General features: G+C 45.1%; 6 non-coding genes across 6 annotated transcripts; all 6 read right to left on the minus strand.

Annotated features, from left to right (window-relative positions):
* Nucleotides 1-290: 290 nt before the first annotated feature.
* LOC147100880 (U1 spliceosomal RNA) lies at nucleotides 291-454 on the minus strand. Its single transcript, XR_015073630.1, has one exon. It is a non-coding gene; the product is annotated as a U1 spliceosomal RNA (small nuclear RNA).
* A 2,987-nt stretch (nucleotides 455-3,441) lies between these two features.
* On the minus strand, nucleotides 3,442-3,605 carry LOC147100881 (U1 spliceosomal RNA). Its single transcript, XR_015073679.1, has one exon. It is a non-coding gene; the product is annotated as a U1 spliceosomal RNA (small nuclear RNA).
* Nucleotides 3,606-6,616: 3,011 nt separating this feature from the next.
* Nucleotides 6,617-6,780, minus strand: LOC147100882 (U1 spliceosomal RNA). Its single transcript, XR_015073680.1, has one exon. It is a non-coding gene; the product is annotated as a U1 spliceosomal RNA (small nuclear RNA).
* A 2,993-nt stretch (nucleotides 6,781-9,773) lies between these two features.
* Nucleotides 9,774-9,937, minus strand: LOC147100883 (U1 spliceosomal RNA). The gene has a single exon (XR_015073681.1). It is a non-coding gene; the product is annotated as a U1 spliceosomal RNA (small nuclear RNA).
* Nucleotides 9,938-12,948: 3,011 nt separating this feature from the next.
* On the minus strand, nucleotides 12,949-13,112 carry LOC147100884 (U1 spliceosomal RNA). The gene has a single exon (XR_015073683.1). It is a non-coding gene; the product is annotated as a U1 spliceosomal RNA (small nuclear RNA).
* A 2,987-nt stretch (nucleotides 13,113-16,099) lies between these two features.
* On the minus strand, nucleotides 16,100-16,263 carry LOC147100885 (U1 spliceosomal RNA). The gene has a single exon (XR_015073684.1). It is a non-coding gene; the product is annotated as a U1 spliceosomal RNA (small nuclear RNA).
* Nucleotides 16,264-17,685: the final 1,422 nt, after the last annotated feature.

The following is a 17,685-nucleotide window of genomic DNA, read 5'->3' on the forward strand; positions in this document are numbered from 1 at the left end:
GTATGCGGTGTATAATTGTTGATTTTTTGTGGAAAATGTGTAATTTCTTAGTAGTAAGGATGAATATAACTGTGAGTGTAAAGATGAAATGAAATGTGAGCGTTAGGATGGGTTATGATGCGATTTGAATAGGCCATTATGCAGAGTTGTATTGTGTCACAGCTCCCTGTGTTGGGAATAAAGCGCAGTTAGAATTGAAAACAAAGCAAACGATATATATAACGGTATATATATTTGACAGCTTAGTTGAAAAGAGAATGGTGTTGAAATTCTATTTTTTATTGTAAAGCCAGGGGAGAGCGCGAACGCAGTCCCCCACTACCACAAATTTTGCAGTCGAGTATCCCGCATTTGGGGACATCGCAGGCGTCAGCACACCCGAAGTGCAATGGGCTAGCCTCGTCCTGGGAGCACCACCTTCTTGATCATGGTGTCTCCCCTGCCAGGTAAGTATGCTTTCCAGCTGCACACACTGCCTCGCCACATCATTCACTGCCTCTTACCGTCTCAACGACTCCTTTTTTAAAATCACAATGTCCCTTCATTCAGAAAGTGCTGCTGTTTTCTCATGTCGATTCTGCTAAAATATTGCAATATATAATGATATACCCTTTGACAAAACGCTGCAATAATACAGAGCCGGCCATGCATATTTGCATATTGCCCTTAAAAGGAAACGAACGCTCCCTCAGTAACTGTCCTTCAGGCCACGGAAAGTTTTCTGGAAATAAATCTCTCCTTATATTTATTGCATCTGAAGTAAATGTTTGTCATATCTTCATATGAACAATAATTCGGAATCTGATGTCTTTGAAAAAGCAATTTTCAAGTTTTGCCCATAAAGACCGATAAGAGACATAGTGAGGTTCTGGCCCATCAAGTCTTCATCACTTGTCACATTCACTCACTGTGGTTGAAATATTTCACCAACAAACCCACCTTCATTTCTTTAAGCGGGTTTCACATTTTTTGTCTTATAATAGTCCTGTGAAGGGCCTTGGGACGTTTTTACTACGTTAAAGACGCTATATAAAGACAAGTTGTTGTTGGTGTTGTTGTTGTTTTTGTTTGCAATCTTTCTCACTCTTTTCAGTATGATCATTGTCCTCATAGTGAGTAAATGATATAAGGAAAAGCCACATTAAGAGCTTAAACGCGGAGCTGGGAATTAAATGTCCCTTAATGTTGTTATATGTAAGGGAGACACTGGAAATATTGAGGTACTCGAGCCAACGGTGCAGCAATCCTAACTTCCTCCAGCATGGTCAGTGCTTCCAGTAAGACTTTCTCCTGTTCCGTTTCAGTCATGCCGTAAATCAAAATGATGTCCTGTGGCAGGGAATATCACCAGGACCTTCTAAGAACCGTGGCATTTTCCTTTGCAAACAACATGAGAGGGCTGTCCTACGATGAGAGATTGTGTAGAATGGGCCTATACTCTCGGCAGTTTAGAAGAATGAGAGGTGATCTCATTGAAGGGGGTTGGCAGGGTAGATACTGAGAGGTTGTTTCCCCTGGCTGGAGTGTCTAGAACTAGGGGGCATAGTCTCAGGATAAGGGGTAGGCCATTTAAGACCGAGATGAGGAGGAATTTCTTCACTCAGAAGCTTGTGAACCTTTGGAGTTCTCTGCCCCAGAGGGCTGTGAATGCCGAGTCTTTGGGTATATTCAAGGCTGAGATTGATAGATTTTTGGACTCTAGGGTTATGGAGATCGAGCGGGAAAGTGGAGTTGAGGTCGATGACCGGCCATGATCTTATTGAATGGCGGAGCCGGCTCGAGGGGCCGCATGGCCTACTCCTGCTCTTATTTCTTATTTCTTAACCACATGCCGTCATCCACAAATAAAGAAGTAACAGAAAGGGTTACTTCTCCAAGAACTCTGCTGCCCGTATCCTAAGTCGCACCAAGTCCCATTTACCCATCACCCCCTGTGCTCGCTGACCTGCATTGGCTCATGGTCCAGCAACGCCTCGATTTTTAAATTCTCTTGTTTTCAAATCCCTCCACGGCATCGCCCCCCCCTTTCCCTGTAACCTCCTCCAGCCCTGCAACCAATGCACTCTTTAAAGCCGCGTGGAAACGCAGAGCGCTGCAGGTCCCGCGCATCCGGTGAGCCGGCTTTTGAATAGAAAAAACGTGCACGTGCTGAATTTTGAATGGGCCGCACAGCCCGTTGACGGGGCGTGCGGGCCAAAGAAACAAATTAGAGGGACCGTTGCCTACAACCCTCCGAGGTCATATAATAGAACGATTGCAGCACAGAGGGAGGCCATTCGGCCCGTCGAGCCCGTGCCGACTCTCTGCAAGAGCACTTCAGCTAGTCCCACCCCCCTGCCTTTTCCCCGTAGCCCTGCAAATTCTTTTCTTTCAGGTACTTACCCAATTCTCTTCTGAAAGCCACAATTGAATTTCTCTCCAGCACCCTTTCAAGCAGTGATTTCCAGATGCTAACCGCTCGCTGCGTAAGAACATTTTCCCTCATGTCGCCTTTGATCTCTGTGATCATGCAATTTGGGCGTCTTGCGTATCCCCTACTTTATTCGCTCCGCCGGTGGCGGGCGTGCTTTCAGCTGCCTAGGCCCTAAACTCTGGAATTCCCTCCCGAAACCTCTCCGCCTCTCTCTCTCTCCTCCTTTCAGACGCTCCTTAAAACCTACCTTTTCGAGCAAGCTTTTGGTCATCTGTCCTAATATCTCCTTGTGCGGCTGGGTGTCAAATTTAGTTTGCTAACACTCCTGTGGAGTGCCTTGGGACGTTTCACTATGTTAAAGACGCTATATAAATACAAGATGATGAGTAAATAAGGATAAACTGTTTCCAGTGTCGGAAGGGTCAGTAACCAGGAGACACAGATTGAAGAAAATTTGCAAAAGAAGCAGAGGCGACAGTAGGATGTTTCCCCGCCTTCCCCACCCCAGCTCGAGGTGACCTAAGGTAAAAAGGTAATTTGGATAATATTTGAAGGTAAAATAATTGCAGGGCTTTGGTGAAAGAGAGGAGTAGGATTAATTGGATAGCCCTTTGAAAGAGCCGGCAGAGACACGATGGGCCGAATGGCCTGGTTGTGTGCTGTATGATTGTTTCTGTAGTGAATAAGGTTGAACATTTTGCCAAAGTGCAGAGTTGGCATGCAGCTTTGAAACATTTTTTGTATGCGGTGTATAATTGTTGATTTTTTGTGGAAAATGTGTAATTTCTTAGTAGTAAGGATGAATATAACTGTGAGTGTAAAGATGAAATGAAATGTGAGCGTTAGGATGGGTTATGATGCGATTTGAATAGGCCATTATGCAGAGTTGTATTGTGTCACAGCTCCCTGTGTTGGGAATAAAGCGCAGTTAGAATTGAAAACAAAGCAAACGATATATATAACGGTATATATTTGACAGCTTAGTTGAAAAGAGAATGCTGTTGAAATTCTATTTTTTATTGTAAAGCCAGGGGAGAGCGCGAACGCAGTCCCCCACTACCACAAATTTTGCAGTCGAGTATCCCGCATTTGGGGACATCGCAGGCGTCAGCACACCCGAAGTGCAATGGGCTAGCCTCGTCCTGGGAGAACCACCTTCTTGATCATGGTGTCTCCCCTGCCAGGTAAGTATGCTTTCCAGCTGCACACACTGCCTCGCCACATCATTCACTGCCTCTTACCGTCTCAACGACTCCTTTTTTAAAATCACAATGTCCCTTCATTCAGAAAGTGCTGCTGTTTTCTCATGTCGATTCTGCTAAAATATTGCAATATATAATGATATACCCTTTGACAAAACGCTGCAATAATACAGAGCCGGCCATGCATATTTGCATATTGCCCTTAAAAGGAAACGAACGCTCCCTCAGTAACTGTCCTTCAGGCCACGGAAAGTTTTCTGGAAATAAATCTCTCCTTATATTTATTGCTTCTGAAGTAAATGTTTATCATATCTTCATATGAACAATAATTCGGAATCTGATGTCTTTGAAAAAGCAATTTTCAAGTTTTGCCCATAAAGACCGATAAGAGACAGAGTGAGGTTCTGGCCCATCAAGTCTTCATCACTTGTCACATTCACTCACTGTGGTTGAAATATTTCACCAACAAACCCACCTTCATTTCTTTAAGCGGGTTTCACATTTTTTGTCTTATAATAGTCCTGTGAAGGGCCTTGGGACGTTTTTACTACGTTAAAGACGCTATATAAAGACAAGTTGTTGTTGGTGTTGTTGTTGTTTTTGTTTGCAATCTTTCTCACTCTTTTCAGTATGATCATTGTCCTCATAGTGAGTAAATGATATAAGGAAAAGCCACATTAAGAGCTTAAACGCGGAGCTGGGAATTAAATGTTCCTTAATGTTGTTATATGTAAGGGAGACACTGGAAATATTGAGGTACTCGAGCCAACGGTGCAGCAATCCTAACTTCCTCCAGCATGGTCAGTGCTTCCAGTAAGACTTTCTCCTGTTCCGTTTCAGTCATGCCGTAAATCAAAATGATGTCCTGTGGCAGGGAATATCACCAGGACCTTCTAAGAACCGTGGCATTTTCCTTTGCAAACAACATGAGAGGGCTGTCCTACGATGAGAGATTGTGTAGAATGGGCCTATACTCTCGGCAGTTTAGAAGAATGAGAGGTGATCTCATTGAAACATGCAAGATTCTGAAGGGGGTTGGCAGGGTAGATACTGAGAGGTTGTTTCCCCTGGCTGGAGTGTCTAGAACTAGGGGGCATAGTCTCAGGATAAGGGGTAGGCCATTTAAGACCGAGATGAGGAGGAATTTCTTCACTCAGAAGCTTGTGAACCTTTGGAGTTCTCTGCCCCAGAGGGCTGTGAATGCCGAGTCTTTGGGTATATTCAAGGCTGAGATTGATAGATTTTTGGACTCTAGGGTTATGGAGATCGAGCGGGAAAGTGGAGTTGAGGTCGATGACCGGCCATGATCTTATTGAATGGCGGAGCCGGCTCGAGGGGCCGCATGGCCTACTCCTGCTCTTATTTCTTATTTCTTAACCACATGCCGTCATCCACAAATAAAGAAGTAACAGAAAGGGTTACTTCTCCAAGAACTCTGCTGCCCGTATCCTAAGTCGCACCAAGTCCCATTTACCCATCACCCCCTGTGCTCGCTGACCTGCATTGGCTCATGGTCCAGCAACGCCTCGATTTTTAAATTCTCTTGTTTTCAAATCCCTCCACGGCATCGCCCCCCCCTTTCCCTGTAACCTCCTCCAGCCCTGCAACCAATGCACTCTTTAAAGCCGCGTGGAAACGCAGAGCGCTGCAGGTCCCGCGCATCCGGTGAGCCGGCTTTTGAATAGAAAAAACGTGCACGTGCTGAATTTTGAATGGGCCGCACAGCCCGTTGACGGGGCGTGCGGGCCAAAGAAACAAATTAGAGGGACCGTTGCCTACAACCCTCCGAGGTCATATAATAGAACGATTGCAGCACAGAGGGAGGCCATTCGGCCCGTCGAGCCCGTGCCGACTCTCTGCAAGAGCACTTCAGCTAGTCCCACCCCCCTGCCTTTTCCCCGTAGCCCTGCAAATTCTTTTCTTTCAGGTACTTACCCAATTCTCTTCTGAAAGCCACAATTGAATTTCTCTCCAGCACCCTTTCAAGCAGTGATTTCCAGATGCTAACCGCTCGCTGCGTAAGAACATTTTCCCTCATGTCGCCTTTGATCTCTGTGATCATGCAATTTGGGCGTCTTGCGTATCCCCTACTTTATTCGCTCCGCCGGTGGCGGGCGTGCTTTCAGCTGCCTAGGCCCTAAACTCTGGAATTCCCTCCCGAAACCTCTCCGCCTCTCTCTCTCTCCTCCTTTCAGACGCTCCTTAAAACCTACCTTTTCGAGCAAGCTTTTGGTCATCTGTCCTAATATCTCCTTGTGCGGCTGGGTGTCAAATTTAGTTTGCTAACACTCCTGTGGAGTGCCTTGGGACGTTTCACTATGTTAAAGACGCTATATAAATACAAGATGATGAGTAAATAAGGATAAACTGTTTCCAGTGTCGGAAGGGTCAGTAACCAGGAGACACAGATTGAAGAAAATTTGCAAAAGAAGCAGAGGCGACAGTAGGATGTTTCCCCGCCTTCCCCACCCCAGCTCGAGGTGACCTAAGGTAAAAAGGTAATTTGGATAATATTTGAAGGTAAAATAATTGCAGGGCTTTGGTGAAAGAAGAGAGGAGTAGGATTAATTGGATAGCCCTTTGAAAGAGCCGGCAGAGACACGATGGGCCGAATGGCCTGGTTGTGTGCTGTATGATTGTTTCTGTAGTGAATAAGGTTGAACATTTTGCCAAAGTGCAGAGTTGGCATGCAGCTTTGAAACATTTTTTGTATGCGGTGTATAATTGTTGATTTTTTGTGGAAAATGTGTAATTTCTTAGTAGTAAGGATGAATATAACTGTGAGTGTAAAGATGAAATGAAATGTGAGCGTTAGGATGGGTTATGATGCGATTTGAATAGGCCATTATGCAGAGTTGTATTGTGTCACAGCTCCCTGTGTTGGGAATAAAGCGCAGTTAGAATTGAAAACAAAGCAAACGATATATATATAACGGTATATATATTTGACAGCTTAGTTGAAAAGAGAATGGTGTTGAAATTCTATTTTTTATTGTAAAGCCAGGGGAGAGCGCGAACGCAGTCCCCCACTACCACAAATTTTGCAGTCGAGTATCCCGCATTTGGGGACATCGCAGGCGTCAGCACACCCGAAGTGCAATGGGCTAGCCTCGTCCTGGGAGAACCACCTTCTTGATCATGGTGTCTCCCCTGCCAGGTAAGTATGCTTTCCAGCTGCACACACTGCCTCGCCACATCATTCACTGCCTCTTACCGTCTCAACGACTCCTTTTTTAAAATCACAATGTCCCTTCATTCAGAAAGTGCTGCTGTTTTCTCATGTCGATTCTGCTAAAATATTGCAATATATAATGATATACCCTTTGACAAAACGCTGCAATAATACAGAGCCGGCCATGCATATTTGCATATTGCCCTTAAAAGGAAACGAACGCTCCCTCAGTAACTGTCCTTCAGGCCACGGAAAGTTTTCTGGAAATAAATCTCTCCTTATATTTATTGCATCTGAAGTAAATGTTTGTCATATCTTCATATGAACAATAATTCGGAATCTGATGTCTTTGAAAAAGCAATTTTCAAGTTTTGCCCATAAAGACCGATAAGAGACAGAGTGAGGTTCTGGCCCATCAAGTCTTCATCACTTGTCACATTCACTCACTGTGGTTGAAATATTTCACCAACAAACCCACCTTCATTTCTTTAAGCGGGTTTCACATTTTTTGTCTTATAATAGTCCTGTGAAGGGCCTTGGGACGTTTTTACTACGTTAAAGACGCTATATAAAGACAAGTTGTTGTTGGTGTTGTTGTTGTTTTTGTTTGCAATCTTTCTCACTCTTTTCAGTATGATCATTGTCCTCATAGTGAGTAAATGATATAAGGAAAAGCCACATTAAGAGCTTAAACGCGGAGCTGGGAATTAAATGTCCCTTAATGTTGTTATATGTAAGGGAGACACTGGAAATATTGAGGTACTCGAGCCAACGGTGCAGCAATCCTAACTTCCTCCAGCATGGTCAGTGCTTCCAGTAAGACTTTCTCCTGTTCCGTTTCAGTCATGCCGTAAATCAAAATGATGTCCTGTGGCAGGGAATATCACCAGGACCTTCTAAGAACCGTGGCATTTTCCTTTGCAAACAACATGAGAGGGCTGTCCTACGATGAGAGATTGTGTAGAATGGGCCTATACTCTCGGCAGTTTAGAAGAATGAGAGGTGATCTCATTGAAGGGGGTTGGCAGGGTAGATACTGAGAGGTTGTTTCCCCTGGCTGGAGTGTCTAGAACTAGGGGGCATAGTCTCAGGATAAGGGGTAGGCCATTTAAGACCGAGATGAGGAGGAATTTCTTCACTCAGAAGCTTGTGAACCTTTGGAGTTCTCTGCCCCAGAGGGCTGTGAATGCCGAGTCTTTGGGTATATTCAAGGCTGAGATTGATAGATTTTTGGACTCTAGGGTTATGGAGATCGAGCGGGAAAGTGGAGTTGAGGTCGATGACCGGCCATGATCTTATTGAATGGCGGAGCCGGCTCGAGGGGCCGCATGGCCTACTCCTGCTCTTATTTCTTATTTCTTAACCACATGCCGTCATCCACAAATAAAGAAGTAACAGAAAGGGTTACTTCTCCAAGAACTCTGCTGCCCGTATCCTAAGTCGCACCAAGTCCCATTTACCCATCACCCCCTGTGCTCGCTGACCTGCATTGGCTCATGGTCCAGCAACGCCTCGATTTTTAAATTCTCTTGTTTTCAAATCCCTCCACGGCATCGCCCCCCCCTTTCCCTGTAACCTCCTCCAGCCCTGCAACCAATGCACTCTTTAAAGCCGCGTGGAAACGCAGAGCGCTGCAGGTCCCGCGCATCCGGTGAGCCGGCTTTTGAATAGAAAAAACGTGCACGTGCTGAATTTTGAATGGGCCGCACAGCCCGTTGACGGGGCGTGCGGGCCAAAGAAACAAATTAGAGGGACCGTTGCCTACAACCCTCCGAGGTCATATAATAGAACGATTGCAGCACAGAGGGAGGCCATTCGGCCCGTCGAGCCCGTGTCGACTCTCTGCAAGAGCACTTCAGCTAGTCCCACCCCCCTGCCTTTTCCCCGTAGCCCTGCAAATTCTTTTCTTTCAGGTACTTACCCAATTCTCTTCTGAAAGCCACAATTGAATTTGTCTCCAGCACCCTTTCAAGCAGTGATTTCCAGATGCTAACCGCTCGCTGCGTAAGAACATTTTCCCTCATGTCGCCTTTGATCTCTGTGATCATGCAATTTGGGCGTCTTGCGTATCCCCTACTTTATTCGCTCCGCCGGTGGCGGGCGTGCTTTCAGCTGCCTAGGCCCTAAACTCTGGAATTCCCTCCCGAAACCTCTCCGCCTCTCTCTCTCTCCTCCTTTCAGACGCTCCTTAAAACCTACCTTTTCGAGCAAGCTTTTGGTCATCTGTCCTAATATCTCCTTGTGCGGCTGGGTGTCAAATTTAGTTTGCTAACACTCCTGTGGAGTGCCTTGGGACGTTTCACTATGTTAAAGACGCTATATAAATACAAGATGATGAGTAAATAAGGATAAACTGTTTCCAGTGTCGGAAGGGTCAGTAACCAGGAGACACAGATTGAAGAAAATTTGCAAAAGAAGCAGAGGCGACAGTAGGATGTTTCCCCGCCTTCCCCACCCCAGCTCGAGGTGACCTAAGGTAAAAAGGTAATTTGGATAATATTTGAAGGTAAAATAATTGCAGGGCTTTGGTGAAAGAAGAGAGGAGTAGGATTAATTGGATAGCCCTTTGAAAGAGCCGGCAGAGACACGATGGGCCGAATGGCCTGGTTGTGTGCTGTATGATTGTTTCTGTAGTGAATAAGGTTGAACATTTTGCCAAAGTGCAGAGTTGGCATGCAGCTTTGAAACATTTTTTGTATGCGGTGTATAATTGTTGATTTTTTGTGGAAAATGTGTAATTTCTTAGTAGTAAGGATGAATATAACTGTGAGTGTAAAGATGAAATGAAATGTGAGCGTTAGGATGGGTTATGATGCGATTTGAATAGGCCATTATGCAGAGTTGTATTGTGTCACAGCTCCCTGTGTTGGGAATAAAGCGCAGTTAGAATTGAAAACAAAGCAAACGATATATATAACGGTATAAATATTTTGACAGCTTAGTTGAAAAGAGAATGGTGTTGAAATTCTATTTTTTATTGTAAAGCCAGGGGAGAGCGCGAACGCAGTCCCCCACTACCACAAATTTTGCAGTCGAGTATCCCGCATTTGGGGACATCGCAGGCGTCAGCACACCCGAAGTGCAATGGGCTAGCCTCGTCCTGGGAGAACCACCTTCTTGATCATGGTGTCTCCCCTGCCAGGTAAGTATGCTTTCCAGCTGCACACACTGCCTCGCCACATCATTCACTGCCTCTTACCGTCTCAACGACTCCTTTTTTAAAATCACAATGTCCCTTCATTCAGAAAGTGCTGCTGTTTTCTCATGTCGATTCTGCTAAAATATTGCAATATATAATGATATACCCTTTGACAAAACGCTGCAATAATACAGAGCCGGCCATGCATATTTGCATATTGCCCTTAAAAGGAAACGAACGCTCCCTCAGTAACTGTCCTTCAGGCCACGGAAAGTTTTCTGGAAATAAATCTCTCCTTATATTTATTGCATCTGAAGTAAATGTTTGTCATATCTTCATATGAACAATAATTCGGAATCTGATGTCTTTGAAAAAGCAATTTTCAAGTTTTGCCCATAAAGACCGATAAGAGACAGAGTGAGGTTCTGGCCCATCAAGTCTTCATCACTTGTCACATTCACTCACTGTGGTTGAAATATTTCACCAACAAACCCACCTTCATTTCTTTAAGCGGGTTTCACATTTTTTGTCTTATAATAGTCCTGTGAAGGGCCTTGGGACGTTTTTACTACGTTAAAGACGCTATATAAAGACAAGTTGTTGTTGGTGTTGTTGTTGTTTTTGTTTGCAATCTTTCTCACTCTTTTCAGTATGATCATTGTCCTCATAGTGAGTAAATGATATAAGGAAAAGCCACATTAAGAGCTTAAACGCGGAGCTGGGAATTAAATGTTCCTTAATGTTGTTATATGTAAGGGAGACACTGGAAATATTGAGGTACTCGAGCCAACGGTGCAGCAATCCTAACTTCCTCCAGCATGGTCAGTGCTTCCAGTAAGACTTTCTCCTGTTCCGTTTCAGTCATGCCGTAAATCAAAATGATGTCCTGTGGCAGGGAATATCACCAGGACCTTCTAAGAACCGTGGCATTTTCCTTTGCAAACAACATGAGAGGGCTGTCCTACGATGAGAGATTGTGTAGAATGGGCCTATACTCTCGGCAGTTTAGAAGAATGAGAGGTGATCTCATTGAAACATGCAAGATTCTGAAGGGGGTTGGCAGGGTAGATACTGAGAGGTTGTTTCCCCTGGCTGGAGTGTCTAGAACTAGGGGGCATAGTCTCAGGATAAGGGGTAGGCCATTTAAGACCGAGATGAGGAGGAATTTCTTCACTCAGAAGCTTGTGAACCTTTGGAGTTCTCTGCCCCAGAGGGCTGTGAATGCCGAGTCTTTGGGTATATTCAAGGCTGAGATTGATAGATTTTTGGACTCTAGGGTTATGGAGATCGAGCGGGAAAGTGGAGTTGAGGTCGATGACCGGCCATGATCTTATTGAATGGCGGAGCCGGCTCGAGGGGCCGCATGGCCTACTCCTGCTCTTATTTCTTATTTCTTAACCACATGCCGTCATCCACAAATAAAGAAGTAACAGAAAGGGTTACTTCTCCAAGAACTCTGCTGCCCGTATCCTAAGTCGCACCAAGTCCCATTTACCCATCACCCCCTGTGCTCGCTGACCTGCATTGGCTCATGGTCCAGCAACGCCTCGATTTTTAAATTCTCTTGTTTTCAAATCCCTCCACGGCATCGCCCCCCCCTTTCCCTGTAACCTCCTCCAGCCCTGCAACCAATGCACTCTTTAAAGCCGCGTGGAAACGCAGAGCGCTGCAGGTCCCGCGCATCCGGTGAGCCGGCTTTTGAATAGAAAAAACGTGCACGTGCTGAATTTTGAATGGGCCGCACAGCCCGTTGACGGGGCGTGCGGGCCAAAGAAACAAATTAGAGGGACCGTTGCCTACAACCCTCCGAGGTCATATAATAGAACGATTGCAGCACAGAGGGAGGCCATTCGGCCCGTCGAGCCCGTGCCGACTCTCTGCAAGAGCACTTCAGCTAGTCCCACCCCCCTGCCTTTTCCCCGTAGCCCTGCAAATTCTTTTCTTTCAGGTACTTACCCAATTCTCTTCTGAAAGCCACAATTGAATTTGTCTCCAGCACCCTTTCAAGCAGTGATTTCCAGATGCTAACCGCTCGCTGCGTAAGAACATTTTCCCTCATGTCGCCTTTGATCTCTGTGATCATGCAATTTGGGCGTCTTGCGTATCCCCTACTTTATTCGCTCCGCCGGTGGCGGGCGTGCTTTCAGCTGCCTAGGCCCTAAACTCTGGAATTCCCTCCCGAAACCTCTCCGCCTCTCTCTCTCTCCTCCTTTCAGACGCTCCTTAAAACCTACCTTTTCGAGCAAGCTTTTGGTCATCTGTCCTAATATCTCCTTGTGCGGCTGGGTGTCAAATTTAGTTTGCTAACACTCCTGTGGAGTGCCTTGGGACGTTTCACTATGTTAAAGACGCTATATAAATACAAGATGATGAGTAAATAAGGATAAACTGTTTCCAGTGTCGGAAGGGTCAGTAACCAGGAGACACAGATTGAAGAAAATTTGCAAAAGAAGCAGAGGCGACAGTAGGATGTTTCCCCGCCTTCCCCACCCCAGCTCGAGGTGACCTAAGGTAAAAAGGTAATTTGGATAATATTTGAAGGTAAAATAATTGCAGGGCTTTGGTGAAAGAAGAGAGGAGTAGGATTAATTGGATAGCCCTTTGAAAGAGCCGGCAGAGACACGATGGGCCGAATGGCCTGGTTGTGTGCTGTATGATTGTTTCTGTAGTGAATAAGGTTGAACATTTTGCCAAAGTGCAGAGTTGGCATGCAGCTTTGAAACATTTTTTGTATGCGGTGTATAATTGTTGATTTTTTGTGGAAAATGTGTAATTTCTTAGTAGTAAGGATGAATATAACTGTGAGTGTAAAGATGAAATGAAATGTGAGCGTTAGGATGGGTTATGATGCGATTTGAATAGGCCATTATGCAGAGTTGTATTGTGTCACAGCTCCCTGTGTTGGGAATAAAGCGCAGTTAGAATTGAAAACAAAGCAAACGATATATATATAACGGTATATATATTTGACAGCTTAGTTGAAAAGAGAATGGTGTTGAAATTCTATTTTTTATTGTAAAGCCAGGGGAGAGCGCGAACGCAGTCCCCCACTACCACAAATTTTGCAGTCGAGTATCCCGCATTTGGGGACATCGCAGGCGTCAGCACACCCGAAGTGCAATGGGCTAGCCTCGTCCTGGGAGAACCACCTTCTTGATCATGGTGTCTCCCCTGCCAGGTAAGTATGCTTTCCAGCTGCACACACTGCCTCGCCACATCATTCACTGCCTCTTACCGTCTCAACGACTCCTTTTTTAAAATCACAATGTCCCTTCATTCAGAAAGTGCTGCTGTTTTCTCATGTCGATTCTGCTAAAATATTGCAATATATAATGATATACCCTTTGACAAAACGCTGCAATAATACAGAGCCGGCCATGCATATTTGCATATTGCCCTTAAAAGGAAACGAACGCTCCCTCAGTAACTGTCCTTCAGGCCACGGAAAGTTTTCTGGAAATAAATCTCTCCTTATATTTATTGCATCTGAAGTAAATGTTTGTCATATCTTCATATGAACAATAATTCGGAATCTGATGTCTTTGAAAAAGCAATTTTCAAGTTTTGCCCATAAAGACCGATAAGAGACAGAGTGAGGTTCTGGCCCATCAAGTCTTCATCACTTGTCACATTCACTCACTGTGGTTGAAATATTTCACCAACAAACCCACCTTCATTTCTTTAAGCGGGTTTCACATTTTTTGTCTTATAATAGTCCTGTGAAGGGCCTTGGGACGTTTTTACTACGTTAAAGACGCTATATAAAGACAAGTTGTTGTTGGTGTTGTTGTTGTTTTTGTTTGCAATCTTTCTCACTCTTTTCAGTATGATCATTGTCCTCATAGTGAGTAAATGATATAAGGAAAAGCCACATTAAGAGCTTAAACGCGGAGCTGGGAATTAAATGTTCCTTAATGTTGTTATATGTAAGGGAGACACTGGAAATATTGAGGTACTCGAGCCAACGGTGCAGCAATCCTAACTTCCTCCAGCATGGTCAGTGCTTCCAGTAAGACTTTCTCCTGTTCCGTTTCAGTCATGCCGTAAATCAAAATGATGTCCTGTGGCAGGGAATATCACCAGGACCTTCTAAGAACCGTGGCATTTTCCTTTGCAAACAACATGAGAGGGCTGTCCTACGATGAGAGATTGTGTAGAATGGGCCTATACTCTCGGCAGTTTAGAAGAATGAGAGGTGATCTCATTGAAGGGGGTTGGCAGGGTAGATACTGAGAGGTTGTTTCCCCTGGCTGGAGTGTCTAGAACTAGGGGGCATAGTCTCAGGATAAGGGGTAGGCCATTTAAGACCGAGATGAGGAGGAATTTCTTCACTCAGAAGCTTGTGAACCTTTGGAGTTCTCTGCCCCAGAGGGCTGTGAATGCCGAGTCTTTGGGTATATTCAAGGCTGAGATTGATAGATTTTTGGACTCTAGGGTTATGGAGATCGAGCGGGAAAGTGGAGTTGAGGTCGATGACCGGCCATGATCTTATTGAATGGCGGAGCCGGCTCGAGGGGCCGCATGGCCTACTCCTGCTCTTATTTCTTATTTCTTAACCACATGCCGTCATCCACAAATAAAGAAGTAACAGAAAGGGTTACTTCTCCAAGAACTCTGCTGCCCGTATCCTAAGTCGCACCAAGTCCCATTTACCCATCACCCCCTGTGCTCGCTGACCTGCATTGGCTCATGGTCCAGCAACGCCTCGATTTTTAAATTCTCTTGTTTTCAAATCCCTCCACGGCATCGCCCCCCCCTTTCCCTGTAACCTCCTCCAGCCCTGCAACCAATGCACTCTTTAAAGCCGCGTGGAAACGCAGAGCGCTGCAGGTCCCGCGCATCCGGTGAGCCGGCTTTTGAATAGAAAAAACGTGCACGTGCTGAATTTTGAATGGGCCGCACAGCCCGTTGACGGGGCGTGCGGGCCAAAGAAACAAATTAGAGGGACCGTTGCCTACAACCCTCCGAGGTCATATAATAGAACGATTGCAGCACAGAGGGAGGCCATTCGGCCCGTCGAGCCCGTGCCGACTCTCTGCAAGAGCACTTCAGCTAGTCCCACCCCCCTGCCTTTTCCCCGTAGCCCTGCAAATTCTTTTCTTTCAGGTACTTACCCAATTCTCTTCTGAAAGCCACAATTGAATTTCTCTCCAGCACCCTTTCAAGCAGTGATTTCCAGATGCTAACCGCTCGCTGCGTAAGAACATTTTCCCTCATGTCGCCTTTGATCTCTGTGATCATGCAATTTGGGCGTCTTGCGTATCCCCTACTTTATTCGCTCCGCCGGTGGCGGGCGTGCTTTCAGCTGCCTAGGCCCTAAACTCTGGAATTCCCTCCCGAAACCTCTCCGCCTCTCTCTCTCTCCTCCTTTCAGACGCTCCTTAAAACCTACCTTTTCGAGCAAGCTTTTGGTCATCTGTCCTAATATCTCCTTGTGCGGCTGGGTGTCAAATTTAGTTTGCTAACACTCCTGTGGAGTGCCTTGGGACGTTTCACTATGTTAAAGACGCTATATAAATACAAGATGATGAGTAAATAAGGATAAACTGTTTCCAGTGTCGGAAGGGTCAGTAACCAGGAGACACAGATTGAAGAAAATTTGCAAAAGAAGCAGAGGCGACAGTAGGATGTTTCCCCGCCTTCCCCACCCCAGCTCGAGGTGACCTAAGGTAAAAAGGTAATTTGGATAATATTTGAAGGTAAAATAATTGCAGGGCTTTGGTGAAAGAGAGGAGTAGGATTAATTGGATAGCCCTTTGAAAGAGCCGGCAGAGACACGATGGGCCGAATGGCCTGGTTGTGTGCTGTATGATTGTTTCTGTAGTGAATAAGGTTGAACATTTTGCCAAAGTGCAGAGTTGGCATGCAGCTTTGAAACATTTTTTGTATGCGGTGTATAATTGTTGATTTTTTGTGGAAAATGTGTAATTTCTTAGTAGTAAGGATGAATATAACTGTGAGTGTAAAGATGAAATGAAATGTGAGCGTTAGGATGGGTTATGATGCGATTTGAATAGGCCATTATGCAGAGTTGTATTGTGTCACAGCTCCCTGTGTTGGGAATAAAGCGCAGTTAGAATTGAAAACAAAGCAAACGATATATATAACGGTATATATTTGACAGCTTAGTTGAAAAGAGAATGCTGTTGAAATTCTATTTTTTATTGTAAAGCCAGGGGAGAGCGCGAACGCAGTCCCCCACTACCACAAATTTTGCAGTCGAGTATCCCGCATTTGGGGACATCGCAGGCGTCAGCACACCCGAAGTGCAATGGGCTAGCCTCGTCCTGGGAGAACCACCTTCTTGATCATGGTGTCTCCCCTGCCAGGTAAGTATGCTTTCCAGCTGCACACACTGCCTCGCCACATCATTCACTGCCTCTTACCGTCTCAACGACTCCTTTTTTAAAATCACAATGTCCCTTCATTCAGAAAGTGCTGCTGTTTTCTCATGTCGATTCTGCTAAAATATTGCAATATATAATGATATACCCTTTGACAAAACGCTGCAATAATACAGAGCCGGCCATGCATATTTGCATATTGCCCTTAAAAGGAAACGAACGCTCCCTCAGTAACTGTCCTTCAGGCCACGGAAAGTTTTCTGGAAATAAATCTCTCCTTATATTTATTGCTTCTGAAGTAAATGTTTATCATATCTTCATATGAACAATAATTCGGAATCTGATGTCTTTGAAAAAGCAATTTTCAAGTTTTGCCCATAAAGACCGATAAGAGACAGAGTGAGGTTCTGGCCCATCAAGTCTTCATCACTTGTCACATTCACTCACTGTGGTTGAAATATTTCACCAACAAACCCACCTTCATTTCTTTAAGCGGGTTTCACATTTTTTGTCTTATAATAGTCCTGTGAAGGGCCTTGGGACGTTTTTACTACGTTAAAGACGCTATATAAAGACAAGTTGTTGTTGGTGTTGTTGTTGTTTTTGTTTGCAATCTTTCTCACTCTTTTCAGTATGATCATTGTCCTCATAGTGAGTAAATGATATAAGGAAAAGCCACATTAAGAGCTTAAACGCGGAGCTGGGAATTAAATGTTCCTTAATGTTGTTATATGTAAGGGAGACACTGGAAATATTGAGGTACTCGAGCCAACGGTGCAGCAATCCTAACTTCCTCCAGCATGGTCAGTGCTTCCAGTAAGACTTTCTCCTGTTCCGTTTCAGTCATGCCGTAAATCAAAATGATGTCCTGTGGCAGGGAATATCACCAGGACCTTCTAAGAACCGTGGCATTTTCCTTTGCAAACAACATGAGAGGGCTGTCCTACGATGAGAGATTGTGTAGAATGGGCCTATACTCTCGGCAGTTTAGAAGAATGAGAGGTGATCTCATTGAAACATGCAAGATTCTGAAGGGGGTTGGCAGGGTAGATACTGAGAGGTTGTTTCCCCTGGCTGGAGTGTCTAGAACTAGGGGGCATAGTCTCAGGATAAGGGGTAGGCCATTTAAGACCGAGATGAGGAGGAATTTCTTCACTCAGAAGCTTGTGAACCTTTGGAGTTCTCTGCCCCAGAGGGCTGTGAATGCCGAGTCTTTGGGTATATTCAAGGCTGAGATTGATAGATTTTTGGACTCTAGGGTTATGGAGATCGAGCGGGAAAGTGGAGTTGAGGTCGATGACCGGCCATGATCTTATTGAATGGCGGAGCCGGCTCGAGGGGCCGCATGGCCTACTCCTGCTCTTATTTCTTATTTCTTAACCACATGCCGTCATCCACAAATAAAGAAGTAACAG

The sequence above is a fragment of the Somniosus microcephalus genome, chromosome 25 (assembly GCF_052327205.1).
Source record: "Somniosus microcephalus isolate GS21.2 chromosome 25, FLI_Smic_1.0, whole genome shotgun sequence".
Classification (NCBI taxonomy): domain Eukaryota; kingdom Metazoa; phylum Chordata; class Chondrichthyes; order Squaliformes; family Somniosidae; genus Somniosus; species Somniosus microcephalus.